A 26,758-nucleotide genomic window follows, 5' to 3' on the forward strand; every position below is an offset into this window, starting at 1 on the left:
CCTCAAGATTCTTAAAGATGTCATGCAGAAAAAACTATCTATCTTGGTAGTTCCCAACCCTGGCTGAACATCAGGCTCCCCCAAAAAGGTTTAACAAGTCTGATGCCAGACTCTATCTAGACTAATTAAATCAGAATTTGTGGGTGGGGAATTTGAACACCAGTGTTTTAAAAAGTTCCCCAGGTAATTCTAATGCCCAGCTGTTAGAATACCAACCCAAACCACATTACCCACTATTAATATCAATGATTATTTTATGATATGCTGGTTTAAGTAGTGATAGAACTTTTGAAAGAGTTAAAGTAAAAGTTAAAAATTACAGTTAACCACAATCCTCAGGGAATCAGTTGTTCTGGGTGGCTAAATTTTCCAAATTGCTCAGGATTTACCTGTTTGTGAAAATTAAAACTTTTCTTATTTAAGTAATTGTGGATTGACATTTTTCTAAAAGTTATGGCATGCATTCTCATATTAAAAATGCTATAATTATGAACATAAAGAATCATGTTGACTCATTGTTAGCCTTATAAATGATAAACATAAGTCTTGCAAGATAAATAACACAGTTTGTTCTTATGTCAGGTACTCCTAGACATCAGCTCCTTGAGTATCTAAGTCTGCTTTTGTTACACTCTAAATCATCCTTGGCAGTCAAATTGTCATCTTATTTCTTGTTGCATGTCAGTGTACTTTTGTGTAGCAGTGCTTGCCCCCTACCTCTTTAATGCTCTTAAACTGCTATGGTAATGTAAACTGTTATGGCAGTTAGTTTTGGGAGCAAAGAGTAACAAGGCTTTGAATTAGGCTCTAAGGTGATCTTGTGAGTGTGAAGCACATGAGCTTTATTTGTTTATGGGTTTTTTTTTTTTTTTTTACTCCATAATTTATTTTTTCCTTTATACATTTTGAGTTTCTTCTGCATTTCAGATAGAGTGAAGTTGATAGCTGAATACCATTTGGTGAATTTATATACATGTGTAATCACATCAAATACTTTGGGAGTGAACAGAAATAATAATTGCTTTAATAGATTTCATAAATACTTTCTTATACATTAAAGGAGAAAGAAAGGTTTTCTTTGTACCTGATTTTACCCCTTCTTTTGACCTTAGTTTTCTCTCTATCTTGAAAGAGAGAGAGAGAAAAAGAAAAGAGAAACTTACTTTTCAAAATGAGAATGTTTGCATGCATATTCTTGTGAAATTGCCAAGTTCGGTAATTTTTTTCATGTCCTTTCTACAAAGGTGTTACTTTATTGACTTGACTTTTTTATTTGGTATTGCTTCTCTTTCCCATCCAGGATCATTATGTACTTTTGTTTTGTTTTGTTTTTTTCCTTTCATCTCCAGAATCTCTTCTTGGGAACCAAAAAGCAAACTTTCTTTTGTAGCTTTTTGATTTTTAGATAAAATAATCTCTGTTCATGATCTAAAAGAAAGAAGGAAAGGAAGGAAGGAGAGAGGAAAGGAAGGCAGGCAGGTAGGCAGGCAAGCAAAGAGGGGTACCTGGGTGGCTCAGTTAGTTAAGCACCAGGGAGTCCTGGGATTGAGCCCCACATCAGGCTCCTTGCTCAGCAGGGAGTCTCTTTCTCCCTTTGCCCCTCACCCCGCTTGTGCTGTCTCTTGCTCTCTCTCTCAAATCAATAAATAAAATATTTTTTAAAAAGGAAAAAAGAGGTAGAACTGCAGGATATTTTTCTTTGGGGGGAAAATCCTTGTAAAATAGTTACGGATTAAAAGGCAACAGAGATAGGTGTTGGTTCCTCATAAATATTTTTTTAATGTTACCGTCTGAAGTATAACCAGTAAGTATACTAGACAGTAAAAGGACAAACAATTCAACAGAAGATGGGCAAAGAACATTAAGAGACATTTCACCAAAGAAGACATATTAGGTGGCAAAAAAATAATGAAAAGATATTCAACATCCCTAGCCATTAGGGAAATGTAAATTAAGACCATAATGATGTTTTACTACTCACTTAACAGAATGGTAACAACAAAAATAATAATATCAAATATTGGTAAGGATGAGGAAAAACTAGATCTCTCATACATTTCTGTTTTTGATGCAAAGTGGCTCAGCTACCCTGGACAATAGTTTGGCAGTTTCCTATAAAACTAAACATACATTTACCACATAACCCAGCTATCACATTCCTGAGCATCTGTCCCAAAGAAATGAAAGTTTCTGTTCATAAAAAAACTATATGCAAATGTTCATATAGTTTTTATATGAACATAAATAATCACTGGCTCTAGCTTCAGCTCACAAATTTTGATATATTTAATTTTCATTCAGTTCAGTGTATTTTTAAAAATTTTCCCTTGATACTTCTTTTTTTACCTGTAGATTATTTTAAAAGTGTATTATTTAGCTTCTAAGTGTTTGGAGATTTTTCCTGTTAATTTTCTGTTGCTCATGTTTAATCTGATTCCACTGTGGTCTGAGAATACACTGTGGGTATTTTCCCTTCTTTTAAGTTTGTTGTGATTTGTTTTATAGCTTAGGATATGGTCTGTCTTGGTATATGTTCCATGGGTACTTGAAAGGAATGTGCATTCTGCCATTGTTAATAGTGTGTTCTATAAATATTGATTACATTCTGTTACTAAACAGTGTTGAGTTTGGCTTGTTTGCTGATTTTCTGTCTGGTTCTGTGAGTTGTTATGAGAAGCTTATTGAAGTCTTCAAATACATTTGTGGATTTGCCTATTTCTCTTTCATTTCCATCAGTTTTGCTTTACATATTTTGCAGCTGTGTTTGATGGAAACACATTTAGGATTGCTATGTTTTCTTGGTGGATTGATCTTTTTATCCTTATGTTTATGTTCCTTTTTGTTTCTGATAATTTTCTTTGCTCTGAAGTCTACTCTGATGTTAAAATAGCCAATACTGCTTTATTTTGACTAATGTTTATATGATACATTTTCTTTTGATCCTATTACTCTCTACTTATAATTTGTTTTTTATGTGAGTTTCTTATAGATAGCATATATTTGGCTCATGTTTTCAAAATTACTTTGCCAATCTCTTTTAGTTGAATATTTTGACCATTTATATTTAATGTAATTATTGATATGTTAGGGCTTCAGTCTACCATTTTATTTTATTTTTTATTTAATTTCATTTCACTTATTTCTGTTTTTCCTTTCTCTGTCTTCTTTTTCCTGCCTTGCTATGGGTTAATTGCATTTCTTAAATACAATTCCATATTGATTTATCTGGTGTTTCAGGGTGTATCTCTTAAAAAAAAAAAAAAAAGTATAGTTTTGTTTTTTTTTTTTTTTTTAGTACTTGCTCTAGGTATTATGTTATACATACATAATTTATTAGTCTACTGGTTGGCATTTTATCAATATAAGTTAAAAACCTTAAGTTCCCTTTAAGTCCCTTTATCCTCTTTCATTTGTAATGAAATATTTTCTCTAAATATTTTGAAAACCATATCAGACAATGTTATGATTTTTGCTTTAGATATCAAATATAAATGTAGAAGCCACAAGAGGAGAAAGAAAATTTCCTGTGTTTTCCTATAATTTTCTTCTATTTTCCTTTTAAATGTTCCAAGAGCTTATCTTTTTAAAAATTTTTTTGAAAAAATTTCATGAACTTGCTGTTTCTGTTCTTTTAGAGTAGGTGCACTGGCAACACATTCTTTTAGTTTTCCCTTCTCTGAAAATGCTTTGATTTTTCCTTCATTCCTGAAGGATAAGTTTATTTGGTATACAATTTTGTATTGACCTTTTTTTCCCCTAGCACATGATAAATATTATGTCACTTTTCTTCTGGCCTTCATGGTTTTTGATATAATATTATATTTCCTATATATTTTTTATTTATGATAGTCACAGAGAGAGAGAGAGAGAGAGGCAGAGACACAGGCAGAGGGAGAAGCAGGCTCCATGCACCGGGAGCCTGATGTGGGACTCGATCCCGGGTCTCCAGGATCGTGCCCTGGGCCAAAGGCAGGCGCCAAACCACTGCACCACCCAGGGATCCCTTATATTTCCTGTATTGATAAGATATGATGAGGTGTCATTTCTCACTTGTGGTTTTCAAGATTTTTTGACTTTAGATTTCAAGAATTTGTCTTGGTGTATATTTCCTTGAGTTTAATCCACTGGGACTTGCTAAGATTCATGGAATCTGTAAATTTATATAATTTTTGATAAACAGGGGATATTTTCAGCCATTATTTTGGGGGGATTATTTTCTACCTTACATGCTTTTTCTCTTTTTCTGAGACAGCAGTTACACAAATGTTAGATCTTTTGTGATAGCCCTGTAGTTATCTGAGATTTTGTTCAGTTTTTTTCCCCTGCCTATTTTCTATCATTCATATTGGGGAATTCATATTGTTCTGTTTTCATATTCATTGATTCTTTTTTTGCCCAGAAAAATTTAGCAGGTTTATTTGTAATTGTTACAAAGTTGAACTGCTGAAATATGTTCACTGAAATATTTTGACTTGCATTAATGCTTTATGTCCTCATATTTATATTAAAAATTGACACATAAATGAAAATGGAAAAAGTGCCAGTGCTTCTCTTCTTCCTCTTGGAATCATATACTTAGGTACCTTTTGACCCCATAGGAAAAAATATCTAACATTCAGAACTACCAATAATGGGAAGAAGATAATTTTTTTGTTTTTTAAAAAATGAAATGTTTTCCATCATAGTGGATTCTTAAGCACATTTTCCACATATGCAGAGGTTAGCTGGATGTCTTTTGGCACAATTGTTACACATTTGGCATGGATAGCACACAGTTTGATGTCTTTAAAGACACCCACCAGATAGGTCTCACTTGCCTCCTCCAAAGCACCAATAACTGCACTGTGGAAGCTGCACTGTGGAAGTCCTGAGCGGTTTCTCACACTGGATGCTGGAAAGGAAGTTTGCAGGTCAGAAGTTCAGTGGACTTTTTTTTTTTTTTAAGAGAGAAAGATTTTATTTATTTGAGAGAGAATGTGTATATGAGTGGGGGCAGGGTGTGGGTGGAGGAGGGGAAAAGGAAGAGGGAGAGAGAGAATCTTAAGCAGACTCAACACTCAGCATGGAGCCCAACATAGGCCTCAGTTTCATGACCCTGAGATCATGACGTGAGCCGAAATCAAGAGTCAGTCACTTAACTGACTGAGCCATCCAGGCGCCCCTTCAATGGACTTCTGATAACATCTGATTTCACTGAGTGCCAAAGTACAGGCCTGTAATGATGAGGTTTCTTTACCCCTCCGATAGAGGGGCCACTCTTGTGAGTGGCTTTTGTAGCCAGTTTCTTCTTCGGTGGCTTGCCCTTTGTCGATTTGCAGGCAGTCTGCTTTGTAGGAGCCATGGTACAGAGACTTCCTTACTTAACCCTTTCTCCTTTGGCTGGAGCTCTGCAAGCTAGAGGTGGCAGGGCAGCAGCTGTAAACTCACATTCATTGGTTCTTACCTCTGTCATCTATATTCTGCTGTTGAGCCCATCTAATAACTATTTCCTTTTGGTTATTATTGTGGTTCTGAAACTTACATTTGATTCTTGATAGTATTTGGTGGTTGGTTTTTTTCTGGGACTAGACTATTTCTTTGCTGAGACTTTCTACTTTTTTCATTTGTTTCAAGTGTATTTGTAATTGTTTATTGAAATATTTTTATGATGGCTGCTCTAAAATATTTGTCAGATGATTTCATCTATATCATCTTGACTTGGTATCTGGTGAATGTCTTTTCTTATTAAAGTTGAGCTTTTCCTGATTCTTGTTATGATAAATGATTTTGATAGAATCTGGACATTGTGGGTATTATGAGACTGTGGATCTTATTTTTAGTAGGCTTCTTTTGATACTGTACCATCAGGAGGTGAGGAATCTATCATGTTTATGCCAGGTCTGGATGGAAATTCAGGTTCTGCACTTTGCCTCATTGACACCATTCCAGCAGGGAAAAGGAGCTTTTCATTACAGCTGGGGGAGGATGAGAGTCTAGGTTCCTCACTTAGCCTTTGTTGACAGAGACCAGATGAGATTGCGGCTTTTGTTGTGCTGTATTGCTAGGGTAGGATAGTTATTACCTAGAGGCTTTCTGTCCTGCATAATTGCCCTTTTCCTGGTTCTTCTGCTAGAGAGAACAAGCTTGCTGTGTGTTTTTTGGTTTTGTTTTATTTTGTTTTCTTTGTACACATTGATGCTTTCAGGTTGCTGGCTTCTTTAGCACCCAACTCAGTATGTATTAGGTCCAAGAGAAGTCCCAAGGAACTCATTGGTGTATTGTTCCTTTGGTCTCAAGTTCTCTAGCCAGTCTTCTTCCATCTTGCAAAATTTTATGTTTATTGTATATAGAATGACCTGGAATTTAGCTGTACTTAGCATTAGGAATGGGGGAGGATTCTATCTACCCTATTTTGTCCTAGGACCATCATCCTTATTTCCTTTTCTGTGTATAAATTTTGATTAGACTTTTAAGAGTAAAGCATTGGGGTTTTTTTCTTTTAAAGATTTTTATTTATCTGTTTGACAGAGAGCAGGTGAGCGCGTACACACAGAAGGCAGAGCAGCAGGGAGAGAGAGAAGCAGGCTCTCTGCCTGATGCAGGGCTTGATCACAGCTACCCTGGGATCAAGACCTGAGCTGAAGGGTCTTGAAGGGTCTTGAAGGGTAAGGCAGATACTTAAACAAATGAACCACCCAGGCGCCCCTAAAGCATCATTTATAATTACTTTATATTTCAGTAAAGAGTGAAATTAAAAAAAATTTATAGAGTAAGATTTATATTTGCATTTTATTGCTAGAAATTTTTTCGCAAAAGATCTTTGAATAATAGGACTACCAAAAATGGAAAAGAAAATAGGTGTTAGAATCTGGTTTTGGCAACAAAAAAATTACAGAAAGTTTAGTATAATGCCCATTGTAAAATCCATGTCTGATTTAGCATTTTGCCTTCTTAGCTCCTCTCACTTTCTTACTACTTTCTAGGACAAGCATATATAAACCTTTGGTTTAAAGAATTATCTATAGTCTCCTCTTCCAAAGTACCACTACTAACATTTTACATCTGTTTATAGAAGTCACATATTCCCTTTCCACTTAAAAATGTATCACAAGAATTTTCCTGTAACTAGATATACATTTCTTAATACATTTGCATGGTATTGCGCTATAGTAATGCACAGTAATCTATTGTTGTTTTTGTTGTGGAGTTTGTTGCTAGTCACCGTTGGAGCACAAATAACAAACATGGGGAAGTTAGGTTTCAGAACTTTTCAAACACAACAGCAGTTTAGTGTCTGTAGTTCCCATTTCTTTTTAGAGAGTAAAAAAATAAAGCTATTTGGGACACTGTTCCTGTTTCATAGAATTCACTGGACCTCCCCCGTTTAGACTGTCAAAGGCCGCAGGGACTTTTTCCTTTCTGCTGCCTCCTAGCCTGAAGCTATTGTTCAGGGTAAACCCTAGGCACATGTTCATTTTATCTTCGATGGACATTTGGCATTTCTGAGGACACTCAGATTTAATGTTCTGTATCCTCTGCCCCCATAGGAATGCTAATTCCCTGACGTAGGAATCAGATGCAAGTGATTTCCTTCCTTTATGTGTGTAATATATACCTGAGAGGCAGTATTCATTGGAGTACTACATATATGGGACTTAGCTCTTCACTAAGCTTACCACACTGATCGAAGGATATAGCTGCTGAGTGTGGAGAATGCTTCATTAGAATTTTATGTCTACTCTCAGTCTAATGGAGGAGTTTTCAGGTGTCTGGCTTTTACCAATAGGTAGAGGTTACTGTCATTTACTGGGGTGTGGAAGAATGGAGGAAACAGATTTGGAGTGGGAATTAGGATTTCAGCATAAACATGCCTTTAAGACATCCAGAAGAGCTGTCAAGGGTGTGCTTGATAGAGGAGACTGGACTTCAGAGTAGCGATCTAAATTAGAGAGGTAAATGTGGGAGCTAATTGCGTGTACGAGTGCCCTACAAGGCCCTGCTCTACCAGACTTCTCATTACCTCTCTGACTTCATCTACTACTCTCACCATGCCAATTCTACTCAGCCACCTTGGCCACATTTTCTAAATGAGTCATCCATACTTGTATTTTAAAGGTATATGTTTTTTATTCCTCTCATTTGTCAAAGTCTAATGTGACCTTTTCAGTTGCTCTTTTCATGTCACTCTAGTTAAAATTGCATCCCACCTCACTCTGCCCTGACATTGCTGGTTTTTTGCTTGGTATTTTCCTCTCTACCCCTTAGTATTATCTGTACTAGCTTTGTGTAGCTAAGTATGTAAAAGAGAGGAGCAATATGATATTAAACTGGAGAGGGTAGGCAAAGGTTAGATCCTTCAGGGATATCCTAAGAAATGCAGTCTTCATCTTAAGAGCAATAGGGGATGCAGGTTTTTAAGGAGGAGGAAACATGACCACATATGCATAGAGAGGCAATAGAAGGGTAAGAGTGGTTATGGGTAGATCAAGTAGGAAACTATTGTATTAGAATAAAAACAAAAACAAAAATGCAAGGAAAAAGGAAAGAAAAAAGAAGACATTTAGTGATCCAGGCACTCTGCTGGTTTGAAGAAATAAGGATGATAGAGTATGATTCTGTCTCCCACTTAAGGAGTTGAGTCTGGAAGGTTAGAAAAATAATTTCAATCCAAAGGTAAGTACTCTGAGAGAAGAAGATCAGAGTATTGTGGGAGCATAAAGAATATATTTGGCCTAGATGGTTTAGATTTGCAAACCTGAGTTTAATATTTGAACAGCTTTCACAGAATTACTACTTAGTCTCACAGTTTTAAAATTTAGAACCTAAAGGGTTATTTACCTAATCTCTACTGATGAGAAAATTTTCTCAAGTGTGTTTTAAGGAATTATAATGGTTTGGGTTGTTAAATAGTACTGCTCAAAAAAAAGTAATTGAGTAGCTTTGAGAGTACTAAATTAAATCAAAGAATTAATTTACTGTAGGACTTCTTAGAACTCATGATCTGGGCAGCCCGGGTGGCTCAGTGGTTTAGCGCTGCCTTCAGCTCAGGGCATGATCCTGGGGACCCGGGATCGAGTCCCGCTTCGGGCTCCCTGCATAGAGCCTGCTTCTCCCTCTGCCTTTGTCTCTGCCTCTCCCTCTCTCTCTCTCTGTGTGTGTGTGTCTCTCATGAATAAATAAATAAATAATGTTAAGAAAAAACTCATGGTCTGCTTATGTATATTATAAATCTAGAAACGTATATAATGTATATCATTTCCGAAACTTGTTTGGCCATGGACCATTAGTGTTACATTAGTGAATCATCTGTGGATACAGAACAGACTTTAGGAAAATGCTGGCTTCATGAATTGCTCAAGATCTTAACAACTAGCTAAAGTAAGTTACCATAATACAGCTTCCTTGACTGTGTGTCCTATGATTTTTCTAAGGCATTTTAATGTTACATATAGAACAGCACGAACTATGAAAATGCCAGAATTCTTATGGCCACATTTTAATGCTATTTTATATGTGGGGTGAATGAAATTCCCCGTTTGGCGGGAATATAATTAATGACTCTCTATATAGCTCAGTGGGCAGGTCTTACACGGAATGAGTTTAATTAATTTTGTGTGAAATTTGTGACCCATGAATGTGTAATGAAATAACAGTTTTCTGTCTCTTTATAACCCTCTTTTTTTTGTGGCTTTGAACTATTAAGAGTACTTCATTTTAGCTTTCTTAGCTTTGGTTCAGTCATTATTTTGGCAGATAATGCTATTTTAGAACTGTGTCTATATATTGTAAAAATAATGGTATAGTAAAAAAGTAATATTATTTATATTCTATTATTAAAAAGAGCATTTAGAAAGTATAAGTAATAACCACTCTTCCAGTACTTCAGCCTCCAGGCCAAATCGCATCTGCTGCCTGTTTCTGTATGGCCCACAATCTGAGGTTGTGCCTTATTTATTTATTTTTTAAAGATTTTATTTATTCATTCATGAGAGACATAGAGCGAGATGCAGAGACATACGCAGAGGGAGAAGCAGGCTTCCTGTGGGGAGCCCGATGTGAGGCTCAATCCCAGTACCCCGGGATCATGACCTGGGCCGAAGGCAGACGCTCAACCCCTGAGCCACCCAGGTACCCCTAAGGTTGTCCTTTTAAAAATCACTGAAAAAAAAAAACCAACAGAAGAATAATATTTTGTGATGTGTGATAATTATTACAAACTTTGGATTTCAGTAACTGTAAGTAAAGTTTTACTGGAGCACAGCCACACTCCTTTATTTATATATTGTCTGGGGCTCCTTTCACACTATGACAGCAGTGTTGAGTAGTTGTGACAGAAACTGTATGGCCTGCAAAGCCTAAAATATTTACTATCTGGCTCTTTTAGAAAAAAATTTGCTGATCTTGATCTAGATTAATGGGTACTAGAGTTTATGGGGTTATTTTTAAGTTTAAATATATGAAATATGGGGAACTGAGTTTTATGTATATCTATTTCTCTAAAATATTTTCTAATAATTTACATTTACTTGTTCCTCCTGATTCTCTTCCTCTTTTTTCTGGTAAAAGATATATGTTTTGTTTTAATTTCAATTAGTTTCTTTCCTTTTTCCTATTGATCAGTAAACCGTATATATTGTCATTTATTGTGATGGGAAGCACATGGATTTGAGAAGCATTTCTTTGTAGAATAATCAAAATTTGGAATAATTGTATATTTTCCCCATATACTTGATTTGTGGGGAAAACTATTATATTTGAAGTTGACTTTGGTAGACTAATTTTTGTAAATAATTATTTCAAATGATCACTTAAGCAGTGGAATAATATTCTTACTTTTAGTTGACCAAATGAATCAATACTTGTTTTTTTCCTAACTCAGCTAGAGTAAATATTCTTAGACTACTTTACCTCTTTAATTTGAATGTTGCTACTGGTTTAGTTTAAGATTCTATTATGTATTGTGTTTGGTAGCTTTCTTCTTCTTCTTCTTCTTCTTCTTCTTCTTCTTCTTCTTCTTCTTCTTCTTCTTCTTCCTTCTTCTTCCTTCTTCTTCCTTCTTCTTCCTTCTTCTTCCTTCTTCCTTCTTCCTTCTTCCTTCTTCTTCCTTCTTCCTTCTTCTTCCTTCACCCTCCTCCTCCTCCTCCTCCTCCTTTTCCTCCTCCTCCTCCTCCTCCTCCTCCTCCTCCTCCTCCTCCTCCTTCTTCTTCTTCTTCTTCTTCTTCTTCTTCTTCTTCTTCTCTCTCTCTCTCTCTCTCTCTCTCTCTTCATCTATTTATTCATGAGAGACACAGAGAGAGAGGCAGAGACACAGGCAGAGGGAGAAGCAGGCTCCATGCAGAAAGCCCAATTCGGGACTCAATCCCAGGACCCTGGGACTCCGCCCTGAGCCAAAGGCAGTGCTCAACCATTGAGCCACCCAGGCGTCCCTTTTCTTGTCTCTTAAGAGAATTGATTTCATTTTTGTTTTCAAGTATAGGAATAGTTTTGCAGATTAATTTCTTTCTTTTTGTAAATTTTATGGTTTACTAGAAATAGAAGTAATATCAAACCAGAGCAAGAATAATGAAATTATGGCTGTCTTGTTCAAAGTTACCTACAAAATGAAGTTAAGAATCAGCTTGAAATATGTAGATACCTCTGAGGTGCTTAAACATCTCTTCAATTTAATATTTAGTTCATTTGTAATACATATTATCATCCTGGGTAATCTGAGAGGGTTGTAGAGAATACGTACCATGTATGGCTCATTAACCCCTTACTATTAACACTTCACTTATGAGGAAGAAAACTAGCCAACTGTAGCTAGACTTCCATATTTTTCATTTTAGCATCTCATTCCTTTCCCAGATTTTTTAAAAAAGATTTATATATTTATTTGAGAGAGGGGCGGAGGAAAGGAGCAGAGTGATAGAGAGAGAATCTTAAACAGATCCTGTGCTGAGTGCAGAGACCAACTCGGGGCTTGATCTCACGACCAAGAGTCAGACACTTAACCTACTGCACCACCCACGCGCCTGTCTTACATCTTTTCATAATTCTCCTTGTTAATATAAATGAAACTAGGATCATGACCTCTCTTCACAGAGCATAGAAACACACACAATCTCCATGATTACAGAATTTCTGAGTATTCACAAATTGTGGTCTTACCCCTTTGTTGGTGTAAGTACAAAGATAAATGGAATAAAATATAGTATTAAAGTAGGTTGGTAAGAGGATTTAAAGCTTAAAGGAACCCAAGACTTGAAGGAACTAGTAAAATTCATATATCATCACGTAGAAAAGATTTTCTATATTAAACTATAACACCAGAATGGGTATTCTAAATAACATTAGTTGAACTTTATGTAAAAAAAATTTCCAATTCTATTATTCTGTTTTTTCATCAGAATAACAGTTATAATTCAGAGCAATTTTTAGGAATTAAAAAATATATTGTGGCTTTTTCTTTTGAAAATCATTTGTATGCTCAACAAATAGTTTTTGTGTTCTCAAAGGTGGTTAATTTCATTCAATTTACCCAGGAATGTCAGAGGTACCCAACGAAGAGTTTTTAAATAAATAAACCATGGGATAGTGACAACATTTAAGAATGTTTTGGAAAATATTAAGTCTAGAATTTTAGTGGATGTAATTGTGTTAAACGGCCAGTGAAATTGCAGTTATATTTGAAGTTACTCTGATGGACTCTTTTTTAAAAACAGTATTTCAGATGACTGAAGTCATATTCTTACTGTATTTAGTTGGTTTAATTAATCAAAAAATGATATAAAAAAATTCAGTACCTGCAAATACTAGTCTCTCTTGGGGTAGAAAGGCTATTATTTGAAAAAAGAGGGGAGTCTGTTTCTTCTATTCTTAGAGGTTTGGGAAGTGCTGAATCAGGGAAAGTTTAAACATTGTCTCTCTTTTTCTTTTCTTTTCTTTTTTTTTTTTAATAATATTTATTTATTTGAGAGAAACAGAGAGAATAAGAGAGCAGAGGGAGGGGCAGATGGAGAGAATCTCAAGCAGAATCCCTCCTGAGCTCAGAGCCTGGGTGCTCCCAGAATAGTGTGTGAATCATTTACTCTAAACTCTTTGCTTTATTAAAGAAATTATATGGTCTGATACAGGGTTAACATTTGCAGCTGAGTCCTGTCCTTCTTAAACTTGAGAAATGAAAGAATATACTTATTTTGATTTTATTAGAATTACATTTTGATAAAACAAGAGTCAAATGACAACTAAGTTTATAAGTTTAGCTCTTCACCCAGTTGACTTCATCATAAGTTCACCAGCATGAAAGTGTTCAGTTTCTGGCCAGAATTCCTTATGCATGTATGGGGTGATTTTGCTTCCTGAGAGATTACATAGTCCTGCTCCTGTCAGTCTTGATCACTCTCCTGCTTTGGCATTCTCAGGGTCTTACAATCTCAGATTACATTGCAGATTTCTCTCCTTGTCTCAAAGAAGTCTCATCCTCTTCAAATAAGGTTGTAGAGTCTTATGTGGAAACTCTTCTTCTCTTGCGTGACTTTTTCAGGAGAATAACAAAAAAGAATAATAAGTAAAATTTGCTCAAGATGCATTCTTACTTACTCCCATGTGGGTCTCAAGTTTTTGGAATTCTCCATGTTGCTTCCTCAAATACTTCTGGAACCATATACACACTAGTTTGAATGACTTTTTGATTTTGCTTGACATCCTGTCTTATTAAGAATATATGGAAGGCTTTCTCCAAATCAGTAAAGGCAGCAAGAGATTTTTTTTACTGTATTAAACTTACTAGTTGTCTACATACCCTGTTTTAAAACAAAAATAAAACTCTTATATGTGATCTTTCTTAAGTCCAAGTAAGTTCTATATGTTGAGTTTCAATAGTCTAATAGAGTAGAATGATCTTAATATCATGCCTTATATCATCAAGTATTTTTCACTCTTGTTTGCTTACATGCCTTTTCTCTCTCTCTTTCTCATCTCTCCTTTCTCTTGTTGAAATGAAAATGAGTAATTTCAAGTGTTTTACTATTCTCTTTTAGTAAGATTTAGATCTTAGGCAGTTTAGACTACATACTTGTCTCAGGTATTATTCTTATCATGGATTGCTGCTTTTCTCATTTTGGGTTTCCTGGGAGGATTTTATTCATTAATTTCCCAGGCTTTTTCTTGGCTTCAGTTAGCACAACCTTGACCCTCTTGCTTTCTTTATTTCCTTATTATTTGTTGACATTCTCACATTCTCTGGTCAAGATGCACTTCTCCAAAGATAAAAGTGTTACTAGACTCCTACACTGTGGTTGACCGGCAGGTCATAAAATAGTCTACAGAGATAGAACATAACCCCAAACATGTAAATAGATGTCTTTTAAGACACACGACAAAGAGAATTTAAAAAATTATGGATAAATTAACATTATTCATTATTTTTACATTAAATTTATCTGAAGGTTTATTTAGTTGGTTTTTGCTGGTTTTCCTAATATCTGACTTATCAATGTATCTTCTGAACATTGCCTGATATTTTAAAATGTATTGACTTCTTGAATGATTGATGAGCCAAACGCTAATTTTCCTAGAGAGCACAAAGTAGTCTCCTTCGGGTGGTATGAGCACTGACAGGGAATGCCACAAGGTGTGGGAATTGAAAAGCTAAAGATCTACTAGCATAACTGCAGCCCTTTCCTGGACCTCCCCCAAGCAGACATAATACTATGGAGACAGTGGCATGGTTGCTAGGTTTGAGGAGCTGGTGGCAAAGTCCCAATGTTATTTATAGGGAATAACAAAAAGCACAAGAGGTGCTCAAGCATCATAGAAACATTGTGGATGTTTAGGAAGAATGATGGCGTAATTGCCAAGGAAGCAGGAAGGCAAACAATTAATGATTTCCTATTATTATCCGACATAGTGTGTGATTTGCCCAGGTTTACGCAGCCAGTGAAGGATTGAGCTGGCCTTCCAGCCTAAGATTATATGTTTTCAAAGCTAATGCTTTTTCTGCTGTACTGTACTAACTCATGTAAACATCTACTCTTTGGGAATACTAGAAAATCATGACAGACTTATTTAAGAATCTTCTTAAAAATTATTTTGCTCACAGAGAAGAATTTGCAGTATGATTAAAACTCATTCTCTTGATCAAAAATTTTTAAAAATATTTTATGTATTTGAGAGAGAGTGCGCATGTGAGTATGGGGAGGGGGAGAAAGAGAGGCAGAGAGAGAATCTCAGACTCCCCCTGAGCACAGGTCCAACATGAGGCTTGCTCTTTTGTTTTTGTTTTTGTTTTTGTTTCTGAGGCTTGCTCTTTTGACTCTGAGATCATGACCTGAGCTGAAATCAAGAGTTGGATGCTTAACTGATTGAGCTACCCACGCACCCCTTATTCATTTTGTTCATAGGAATCATATCAGAGGTTAGAACTGTTAGCCTTTCATACTAAGTATCACTCAACCTATTTCCATGTATGGTAGACTGCATATCAGTGTCATATTTTTACCAGTACTGTCTTACTTGTTGCCATGATTGTGCCTCAGGTACAGGTATTTTCCCTGAGAGGCAAAGATGAAGTTCTAATGTTCTCAGCTTAGTGTACATCCTGGAATAAGACAGAATTCACACGGACTTACTGATGAAAAGCATACCCAGATTATCTGCAGCAGTACAGGAAAAGGAGAGCATAGATAATTGCATTTCATGTAGTATGCCCCAGAGGATTTATGCAGAAAAAAAAATAATTTAAATTACTTTAAATTAATTAGCATTATCTCAAAGTAATTGTAGTTAAAAGTAGAAGAGTTTTCTGAAATTCCCAGGTACTCTTTTGTTTTAGCAAAAGTAACTTTTTATATTGCAAAAAGATCCAGGTAGTTGATCAGGCCCTTTTCCCCATTTCTCTGAAAAGTAGTTTTGAGTCAGAAAATGGTATTGGCTCCGAATGATCTGTATAATTCCAATAAATCATCTGGTATGGATTATAATAAAATGTCAAAAGCATATTACCATGAGCAGAAGATATTTTTAAGATCCTTAGAAGATTATTATCAATAATCTGATACTACTTGTATTGCTTGAATCTGACAACATATTTCCATGTGGCAATCCAGCTAATAAATTATATTTCCACTTTTGGCTTCTATGGAAGTCACCCAAAATTCTGTATTTAAAAAAAAAAATGATTGTGGGAATATGAAACATGGTTATCCATTTGTTTAATCCATTTGTTTAATTTTTATTGCAGGTGAAAAGATAAAATGTATTTTATAAAATAATTGATTAAATGTATCTGTCCCTTGGCATACATGTAGATGTTTAATTATAATTTTTATGATGTGTTGGAGCCAACATTTTCTTATAGAAATACAACTCAAGATTTAGTATTGGGCAACAGTGGGAAAATGGGATTTAGTATGAAAATATTTGCTTTATGTAAACCTTTTTATGAATGTAGCTAATGCAAAAGTGAAGTCAAGCTGTAAAAACAATTAGCTGGGAAAATGCCAAGTTAAGTTTTTTATACTCCAATGAATATCTGTTAACTACACATTATTGTTATTATTAAACTATATGCAAATGTACAACTAGATTCACTTAGATTCAAGAAAAAAAAAAACTAAGTACTAGAAATATGCAATAAATATAATTACCATTTACATCTCCAAACAAAGCACATTAATCTTTCTCCAGTACCGCTGATGTAATGTCTCCTTACTTTTGGGAGTATTTGAAGTGGGCAAGCATCCAAAGTTGATAGTGAATTCTGATCAGCAAAGGCACTGGAATAGATGTCTGGGTTGGACATTGTAACAAAGCAAACAATTTCTAAAGCTCTTGGAAGATTCTACACAATCATCTATTGGAATCTTATTCTAGACATTACAAAATTAATTTATCCAAGAAGGGTGTGAAACGTCTTCTAAAAATACAGTCTAATACATATATATGTATTTAGTTTAAGCTTCTCAAAGGCATATACTTTTGGATTTAAGTTAATGAGGAAACATATCATTTAAATATTTTCTAGAACCAATTCCAGGAACCATTTTGTTGGAGGTACCCGGGTAGCTCAGTTGGTTAAGCATCTGCCTTCAGCTCAGGTCATGATCCCGAGGTCCTGGGATAGAGCCCTACTTGTGGCTCCCTGCTCAGTGGAGAATCTGCTTCTCCTTCTCCCTCTGCCATTCCCCCTGCATATACTCTTTCTTTCTCTCTCTCTTTGTCAAATAAATAAAATGTTAAAAATAATTTTTTTTTAACCTTTTGCCCACTGCACTCAATTTTCTAAATTTAGGAATCTGCCATTAGACTACTAGCATGTAGTATTTAGTGAATACATATTAAACACTTAAACACTTAAAATTGTATTTCTTTAAAACATTTTACTAATATTTTTGAAGTTCAGAGTGCACTTCAAATGCACACACACATTTGAAAATACACAGATATAGTATGATTTCATGAAAAATACAATAATTTCTTTCTGCTTTGTCACTTGAATAAGGTTGAAAATATTGATACAGACAAATTCTTTCTATCACTCATAAGTCTGAGAGAACTACGTCCTCTTAACCCAAAGTGCTTACAGATCTAGTAGTTGGAACATAAATCCAGTTGATCTTACTGTAAATAGAAAAATCTTTTCCTCTATTCATTCTGTCTCTCAGGGCTTATTTATCCCAAGTTTATAAAGAGTACTTGATAAACATTTCTAATTGTATTTTTTAAAATGTTAAGTAATCTTTATTATATTCAAGATAAAAAGCTGCTAGCAGATTAAACTAAGTAACCTGTAGAATATACAGACTCTTAATAAGGCATAATGCCTACAATAGCATATCCCAAGGTGTGTTTCATAGAATACACATTATGGGTCACTAACCAGGGTTTTTTGTTACCAAAAATATTTAGGAAACACTGTATAGTGTATTTCTCTCTTGAACATATTACAGTACAAAGCCTGTGAGAGGGCAGATTCAGTAATCTTTATCTATATTAATAGATCCATGAAAATCAATTATGTATCCAGCACAAGAAGTTAGAAAAAACAACAAAATAAGCCTGAGAGGAAAACGTATGTAGAAATAGATTAGAAAACAGACGAATAATAGAAAAAAAATATGCAGAATCCAATATGTTGTCCTTAGGAAGAACCAATAAAGTACTTATATATAATCTAATCAAGGCAAACAAATGCAAATGCAAAGCGCAAATATATAAAATATATTCTGATGACGTAGGAAGCCTGACGCATAGGAAATGAAAATTCTCATAAAGGACTACTTTCTTTTCAACTAACGGAAAACTATTTCCGAACCTGAATGAATTGGGTGATTTTGTAAGAAAATATAAACTACCAAAAAAGATCAATTGCTGTAGAACTAAAAGGACAATTAGTCAAATAGCTAGTTACCATTATCTCCCCCTAACATCTTAAAAGCACTTGGACTAGATGATATCATAGAGGAATTTTACTGAACCTTTGAAAAATAGGAAACACATTATTTGGGGCAATCAAAACTAGCCTTACTGTCTAGCTCAACAATGCCAGTTAAACAACAACAACAAGAAAGGCCAGAGCTTCAGATCAATATTATTTATAAAATATTAATGGAAAAATTCTAATTAAAATATTAGCAAACAGAATTTGGCAATTCATTGAAAGAAGAACCAGCACGACCAAGTGGAATTTATTTCAAGAATGCAAAATTGTTTCACTATTAGAGAATAGGTTAATAAAATTCACCTTATTAAAAGATGAAAAGTAAAAATTGTTAACTACACAAATGCTGAAAAGATACTTAAAAATTCATTCTTGACTTTGAAAACTCAATATATTATGAATACTTTAACATTGTAAACTATATACACATTGATGAACATACATTCTCTCTGACACACACACACACACACACACACACACACATTCCCTTCCTATACCAACCCAACCCAGGAGCCAGCATTATGCTTAATGACGTACTAGCCACATTTCCCAGAAAGTGAGAAACAAGACAAGAGCATCCGTTACCAACTATTTAGTATTTTAGAGGTTTGGCTCAATGCAATTAGGGGAAGAAAAGGATAAAGTTTGGAAAGAAATATGAAAAAATATGAAAAGTCACCTTTTTTTGGCAGAACAAATATAATTGTTTATTTAGAAAGATCAAGAGAATCAACTAAACACCTACTAGAGGCAAGAGAATTCATTAAGGGAGATGAATACAAAGTTAGTATTCAGGAATAAAAGCTTTCATATTCACAGAAAAGGGAGAAGACGACGACCCAGGGTCTTTAGCTAGTCTAAAAATCACTGAGGCTGTTTGGTAGTTATGCAGACTCCTGTACTCCACATGAAGGGTCTGGTTGTGTCAGCCTTGAATCAGGATTTTTCACAGTGTTGTAGGCCCCACCAGGGGGACCCACACTTTAGAAACATTGCCCCTAGAAACGCACCCCCATCCTGTGCTGTCACTCCTAACTTACTGTTAGTTTCCACAGTGCTGTTTGTGCTGCCAGTTATTTACCCATCTCAGAGGGTGTACTGCAGTACCTGGAGGGATATAGTGGCAGCACTCTCTGGAAGGTGAGCCCCCCCCACCAGATTGCTCTGCCAAGAACCCTCTGTACAGTTAGAGTGGAAGCACTTTCAAAACTGCTCTGCTTGTCAGCCACCACCAGGAGGCATCCTTTGCAGCTTCTGCTACATGCCATCTATCCAGTGGGATGGCAGGAAATGGCAGGGGTCAGGGGTGTCCTCTGTTACCTGTGCTTCGGGAGAACATTGAGCAGAACCTCCAGGGTGGTTGCAGCTTTACTGACCTGCAGAGTCCATGCGTCTGTGTTTCACTGGAGTTTCTCCCTCATTTCCCACGGGTCTCTTGTCACTTAATTCCTGTGTTCTCCAGTATCTCCCAGCTTGAACAATACTTGTCAGAAATAACTGATTAAGTTCAGCTCCTCTGAGTCTGCACTTGTACCCAGGAAGCTATAGAAAAACATAACTATGCCAACTGGTCCCATCTTGAAATAGTGACCACAGTCCTTATGTGGACTTTCAGCATTGCCTGCAATCCTACTGTATTCTCCTTGGCAGTTCAGCCTCCTGTTTTCAGAGATGAGTTACCTATATGCGGTGGCCTGCCAGAAGTACTCTTCTTGCCTCCTCTTTGGGCAAACAGCAATGAGAAACATATAATACATTAGACCATGGCACTTCCCTGATTAAAACCCTCTCATGGCTCTAACCACATGTTGAATTGAATTCTGATTTGCTGCCTGGCTACTTCTCAGACCTAGTTTCCTACCACTTACCTCTTGACTCACTGCTTTCCAGATACAAGAATACTTCCTGTTTTTATTTTATTTTTTATTTTATTTTTTTTAAATGACAGTATGCTACCTCCACAGGGCCTTGGTACTTGCTATCCCATTTGCTTGGAACATTTTTTACCCCTACAGCCATTCATATGTGTGGAATTCTCACTCCTTTCACCTCTTTATTCAAACATCACTTCATAAAGGATCTCTTATTACTCTGTTCTCTTACTCCACTTTACTTTTCTTCTAGCTCATCTTGCCAGTTGATACTGTTTTATTTGTTGATTGTCTCCCGAGGGCAGTCCACCATCCGGAGTGACTAAAATAGTTCATGGCATGAATTAGGCCCTTAATAAATATCTGTTGATTAATTTAATTCACATATTCCCTGGCACTCAAACAAGGGCAAGAGAAGACCAGGTCATTAATTTCCAAGAGTGCAGCAGGGAGGGCTGTCCTCCCCCCACTGGATAGGCTAATTTCTGGGAGTCTGCCAAAAATGTAAATAGGAATAGTTGAGATCACCTAGGAAGACTGTTTTGTCTATGAGAAGATTGATCCCCAGGGAGAATGAGGATTTTTTTTTTTAAACTTTGTTATTAAGGTAAAATTTGCAATAACATAAAATATACCATTTTTACTAAAGTGTATAATTTTGTATGCTGTGAATTACTACATTCACATTGTTGTGCAGTGATCAACACTATCTAATTCTAGAACATTTCATCACCTCTAAAAGAAACCTCATAGCCATTAATAGTTGCTCTCCATTTTCTCTCTTCCCAGCCCCTAGCAACCACTAATCTACCTTTGTCTCTATGGATTTGCCTATTCTGGACATTTCATCTAAATGAAATTATACATTATGTAGTCTTTTATGTCTAGCTTTCACATAGCACAATTTCCAAGTTAATCTACATTATACCAGGTATCAGTACTTCATTCCTGTGTATGGCTACACAGTATTCCATGGTATGGATATACTGCAGTTAGTTTATTCATTAGTTGATGGGCCTTTGGTTTATTTCCACTTTTTGGCTATTTATGGGTAATGCTGTGAACATTTGTATACACATTTTTGTTTTAGTGTCTTTTTTTTTTTTAAATTATTTTTTGAGAGGAAGAGAGAATCTCAGGCAGGCTTCACACTCAGCACAGAGCCCAAGGCAGGGCTCAATCTCAGGGCCCTGAGATCATGACCTAAGCTGAAATCAACAGTCAGATCCTTAACCAACTGAACCACTCAGGCGCCTCTCAGTACCTTAACAAAAATTTTTTTAAAATTTATTTTTCTTTTAAAATTTATATAGGAATGGGATTGCTGGGTCAAATGGTAATTCTATTTACCTTTTTTTAAGGAACTGCCAGACTTTTTCCCATAGTGGCTGCCCGACTATGGCCATCCAAGTGGGTGTGAAGTAGTATGTCATTGTGCTTTTGGTTTGCAATACCCTAATGGAACATCAACAGTTAAGCATGGTCTTCAAAAAGGTTAAGAGAGGAGACAAAGAATGAGAGAGAGGAGTTAAGAGGAGTAGCCAAGAAGAGAGAGGGGTGTAGTCAACTTGGTCTCCTGGACTTACCAGTGCCCCCAAGATTTCTCTTTGGTAATCAGTGTGACCATTGGTCTCTTATGTCTTGTTTGGCTTAAATTGCCTTAAATGCCAAGTCTGGTATGACCTTTCTGTAGTTCGTAGTACCTCTGCAGTTCACGGTGCTCATTTATCTAGCTTATGCAGAGACAGCATCGTGTAGAGGTTATGACCATGGGCTCTGGAGTGAGACTGCTTGGGTTTAAATGTTAGCTCAAGGGGAGTGGCTTTGGGCAAGTTAAATATCTCTTCCTCATTTCCTGACATGTAAAATGAAGTTCGGCTTGTTACGGTGACTGAGATACTTAGTATGTACAGTGCTTGGAATAGTGCTTGACACACAGTGAGTGCTTGTATGTTTTGTTGTAATCATCATAATGGTAATGGTGATAATGGTGTTGATGATTTATCTAGATATTTATTTAGGGAAGGGGCAAGAATAGGTTTATGCTGGATCAAAGTGTAGGAGTGAGAGTAGTGATTGTGTATTTACAAAATGGGGCTCTTTAATAACATGCTATGCTTTCCATAGTCTTTTTGTGGTACTAGTATCAGTGACACAGTACAGATTATTTACTCTTGTGGATTATATCCTGTGTTCCACATGTCATCTAATTTATCAAATTTATATTTGGAACACAGATTTACCTTTAATTTGATGGGGACTAGACTTATATCACTTATTTTTTTCCCTTTCTCTCTCTCTCTCTCTCTTTTTCTTTTTTTTCTTTTTTTTTTTTTTGGTTTATTCTCCAGTACAACCATATTATTTTTAAAAATTTGAATTATGAACGAGAACATCATTTATAATTCCATCACTTTAAAGCATCCTATCTCAGTTTTTAGTATATCTTTTTGTTTTTTCCCCCTGGGCATTTTAAACATAATTATAATAGTTCTACAAATAGAATAGATTATCCCTACCTTCTTTAATTTAAAGCTTATTTTTAGCTGCTCTGTGAATCTTTTTTAATAAGTCCTAATTTTTGAAATTCCTCAAGATTTACCATTTAGATCCCATAAAAGATATATTTTCAAATTTATAGATGTGAATAGAGAAAGAACCCTCTCCTATCAGACATTTTATATACATACAAGCTTGAAAGTGTGCCAAGGACTATTTTATAGCTTTATGATAAAACCTATTATTTTTCTATAGCAAGTAAAAAGAATGCTTAGCAGTGCCAAAATGTGTACAGAGAGTCAAAATAATCAACATGTCATATGAATTCTAAGTTTTGGCCTTTAGAGGTCTTTAAACATAGATTCTGCAAATATTTTACAGATAAGTAAACTAAACTGAGATAGAAAGATTAAGTGACATTTCTGTTTTCAGTCAATGTTAGAAATAAACACAGAAATCCAAAGCCTCTCCTTATTAGATGAGAAGATAACATGTTCATATATTTTAAGACATAAACCTGTAGAGTAGATATGAACGCTTAAGCTGGGTTGAGATTTATGAATAATGCTATCAAATAAAATGAGGCAATTATTTTTCAATTTTTAAAAGCTCTCATGTTATTTGGAATATGTCCTTCTCACCTTGTAAAAATGATACTTAGGAAAGTGGAGATGTTAGAGAATAAGGCATTCACTGAATAGTAGGGAGGACATATGAGTTTTAGATGTTTAGACTCCTACAAAAAGAGTCTACTACAAAGAGGGCATTAATGAAGTAACCTTAGGGAAGATGGTAAGGATATATGATACAGAAACTTGTTATAACCAACAATCACATCTAAGTATAAGACAATATATATTCTTATAAGAATACTTACACAAGAATGTAAAATCTTCCCTTAACTCAAAAGTCAAAACAAAACTATATAAGTAATGTCAAGTGTGTTGTTAATTCAAAGGAACCAAATATACATCCTTTATTTATTGTTGTATTGAGTTGTGATGCCTTGAAGATAGGCCAAATCTAAAGACTTTTTTGGGATGTAAAGAAGGTGAAGGTTTTATTTCATTTTATTTGAAATTTTGTTTCTTTTTTGTAAGACTTCCAGTGGACAGAAGGCAAAGAGGCATGGGAGGATGGGGGGAGGAAAGGCCTTACAAGCAGCCTTTATAAAATTTACAATGCCCGTTATTCTGACTTTTCACTCTTTATAGGTAACTCAGTTGTGTCTCTTTTTTGATCCTGCTTGGCTTGACATACCATGAAAACTTAGGATAGATTTCATTATGGAGTTCTGTTTGTTTCAGCAGCTATTGAGTAAAATGCCTCTGAAGTCTTATCAGTGGACCTTAGATTTAGAAAGAACTCTTGCATTAGGTTCTCTAGCCTACCAAGGGCATAGCCAATTTAATAAACAAATGACAACACAAAAATAGTAGAGGATAAAGTAGATTTTTAGGGACCCTTTTAAGAGTTTCCTGAGCTCTGAAGTTAGATAGACTTCAGTTGGACTCCTTATAACTATGTTGAGGACATTTGTTCCCGCTCATGGTGATCATGGGAACATCTTTCTCACCTGGCTGCTGTGAGGTTAAGTGGAGATAGGAAGCCTGATCATATTGCTATAGGAATGTATGTGGATTGTATGCCTTGCTTGTGTGGAGTTTGAAGTAATCATCAAATCACATAAGCTGTATTGTGGGCTATAGTGATACCTCAGAGCAGTGGTTCTAAGACTTTTAGTATGAAAGAGTCCTCAGGAAATCTTATTAAAGTGAAGGTTCTTGTTCTATCTCCAGAGACTGATTCAGCAGATCAGGGGTGGAGCACAGGAATGTACATTTTTAACAAGCACTGAGGATAATTCTGATGAGTGGGATCGCACTTTGCAAAATACATTTTGGAGGCTGTGGGTAGAAGCTCTTTGAACCTGAAACTTTAATAGCCTGAATGGGTGAGTTTTCATGGCTCATCTTTTAACAGTAATCACTATGGGAATGTAAACACTCACCACAAAATTCTCATTGAGAAAAATCATTCAAGAATAGCAATGTAAGATTGGGTAAATATCCACTAATTTTTAGAAATATGCATATGACTTATTAAAAGTAGTTTACCAAAAATGAGCTTAATGTTTGAAATAAAAATAGGAAAGAAATTCTCTTAGACACATCAACATTCAAAGTTAATAAACTTTTGAGTATTTCTTTAGCAAAGGAAACAAATAGGTAGAGACCAAGACCTAGCATACAAAGAGACTTTCTGCATCATCTCTCCTATACTTGAGTCTGGGTGCCATTAGTGAGGGTACTCTGGTTCATCTTGATTGTCCTAGTGATATGAGGATATGTGATATATAAAGTAATCAAACCACATGGGGTAGAATATTAAGAACCATTGTTAAGTAAGAGGATGGAATGAAATAGAAGGAAACAAGTCAGGCATTTGGTCTTGGTATTTCCTGTTGTTAGTGCTAGAATAGTTTACTTTTTATGTTAAAATACAACAAACCTAATTTCTCCTCTGATAGTTATACAGTATAATACACATATACATATGTACCCGCATACATACACATATACATATATAGAACCATATTTGATGGCCAGAAAGGAAGAGGCCCCAAGGGCTCTTTAGTGTGCAATTAATATTTTGGTCAGAAAATCAGCAGATTGTTTCAGTATGGTTATGTGTTATGACATCATATTCCAGTAAAGTCATAATGAACAGAAATTTTGTTTGTCTCTGTGGCAAACCGAAATGAGTTTTGTAATTGTCACCAGGCCTTAGTGATTATAGTGGCGCCCACTCCCTCTACTGTAGTTAAAGGTCTGTTAGCATTCCACTTGTGGACCTCTGTTTTCAGAAGTGTATAATTAATTGTAAACATTTGCTCTATGGCGAAAGCTTGCCATAGAAGATCTTATATAGGAGTAAATTTCTGATTTCAGGTTGTATGTTTTAAAGTTTTAAAGTGGAATTAGTTAAAAATATCCACAAAGTTCTGTGTAGGTGGAAATCTGAATTTTGCGGTATATACAAAATGAAGATAACCTGCATTTGTGATACTAGGCCGTTAAGATATCTGCACTAAGGGGATTTGAAACAATAGGAAAGCGCACCTCAGGAATGCAGGAGATTGTGCCCTTCCATGTAATCAAAGAGCAAAACAGATTGTGGTTTTTAATGCTTTTTAGTCTTTGCATATTAAAAGTCTTTCACCATAAGTGATTTTTTTTCCTTTAACTTTTTTATATTTGCCAATTAAAAATGAGAACATATGACATAATAAAAACACATTTAAAATATTTTATCTTAAAACAAAGTAATGGAAAACTGGGCCAAGAAAACTGACTTTAAGAATTTGAAACAGCGAGTGTCTCTTTTTTCTCATACCCCGGATTTCTCCATGACGTTTGACACTATTGATTACCCTGACATTGTGCTGTAATTCTTTCCTAACTGTGACCCTCTTTCATCTCCTTCACTGCCGTCTATTATTTCCCCTGCCTTTTGATCACAGGCCTCAATCAGATCCCAGCCTCAGGCTCTCTTTTTTTTTGGTTCCTTTACACTTACCCTTTCCAGGTGCTTATCCACTCACATGGTTTCAATTACTGCCTCCCAGACCTGCATCTGCAATGCTGATGTACCTTTCTAGTCCTTTACCTTCTGTAAACCTTCACTGATTAGTCCCATCTGCCTGCTGAATTCTTACACAGTGGCCTCTGTCTGCCTTATCACTGCTCTTTGGATGTCCAGTCATCATCCAGAACTTAGTAGGACTTCAATTGGATTTCTCTTTGCTTGGAAACAGATATTTTTCAGCACTGGAGTGATTTTTAACTTAATTTGTTGGCATTCCATTGTAAATCCACTATTGCATCAAAATCAATCCATTTCCTTTTGCTGGATTGCCCAGTTCACTGATCTTAGTTCTCAGTCATCATTTTACCTGAGTCCAGACTCAGAAATCTGATTATTCATT

General features: G+C 35.5%; 1 protein-coding gene across 44 annotated transcripts in view; it reads left to right on the forward strand.

The window, feature by feature from the left end:
• The window catches only part of STAU2 (staufen double-stranded RNA binding protein 2), a 295,961-nt gene that overhangs the window by 84,870 nt on the left and 184,333 nt on the right, over positions 1-26,758 (forward strand). Inside the window, exon 1 of one of the 44 annotated variants that reach the window (XM_072734510.1) lies at positions 24,570-24,724. The exons of the other annotated variants lie outside the window; for them this stretch is intronic. The gene's annotated coding sequence lies outside the window, so the exon portion shown is untranslated. Of the gene's footprint in view, positions 1-24,569; positions 24,725-26,758 lie in introns of those variants that run through there. 44 annotated transcript variants of the gene reach the window in all.

The sequence above is a fragment of the Vulpes vulpes genome, chromosome 13, assembly GCF_048418805.1.
Source record: "Vulpes vulpes isolate BD-2025 chromosome 13, VulVul3, whole genome shotgun sequence".
NCBI classification, from domain to species: Eukaryota; Metazoa; Chordata; class Mammalia; order Carnivora; family Canidae; genus Vulpes; species Vulpes vulpes.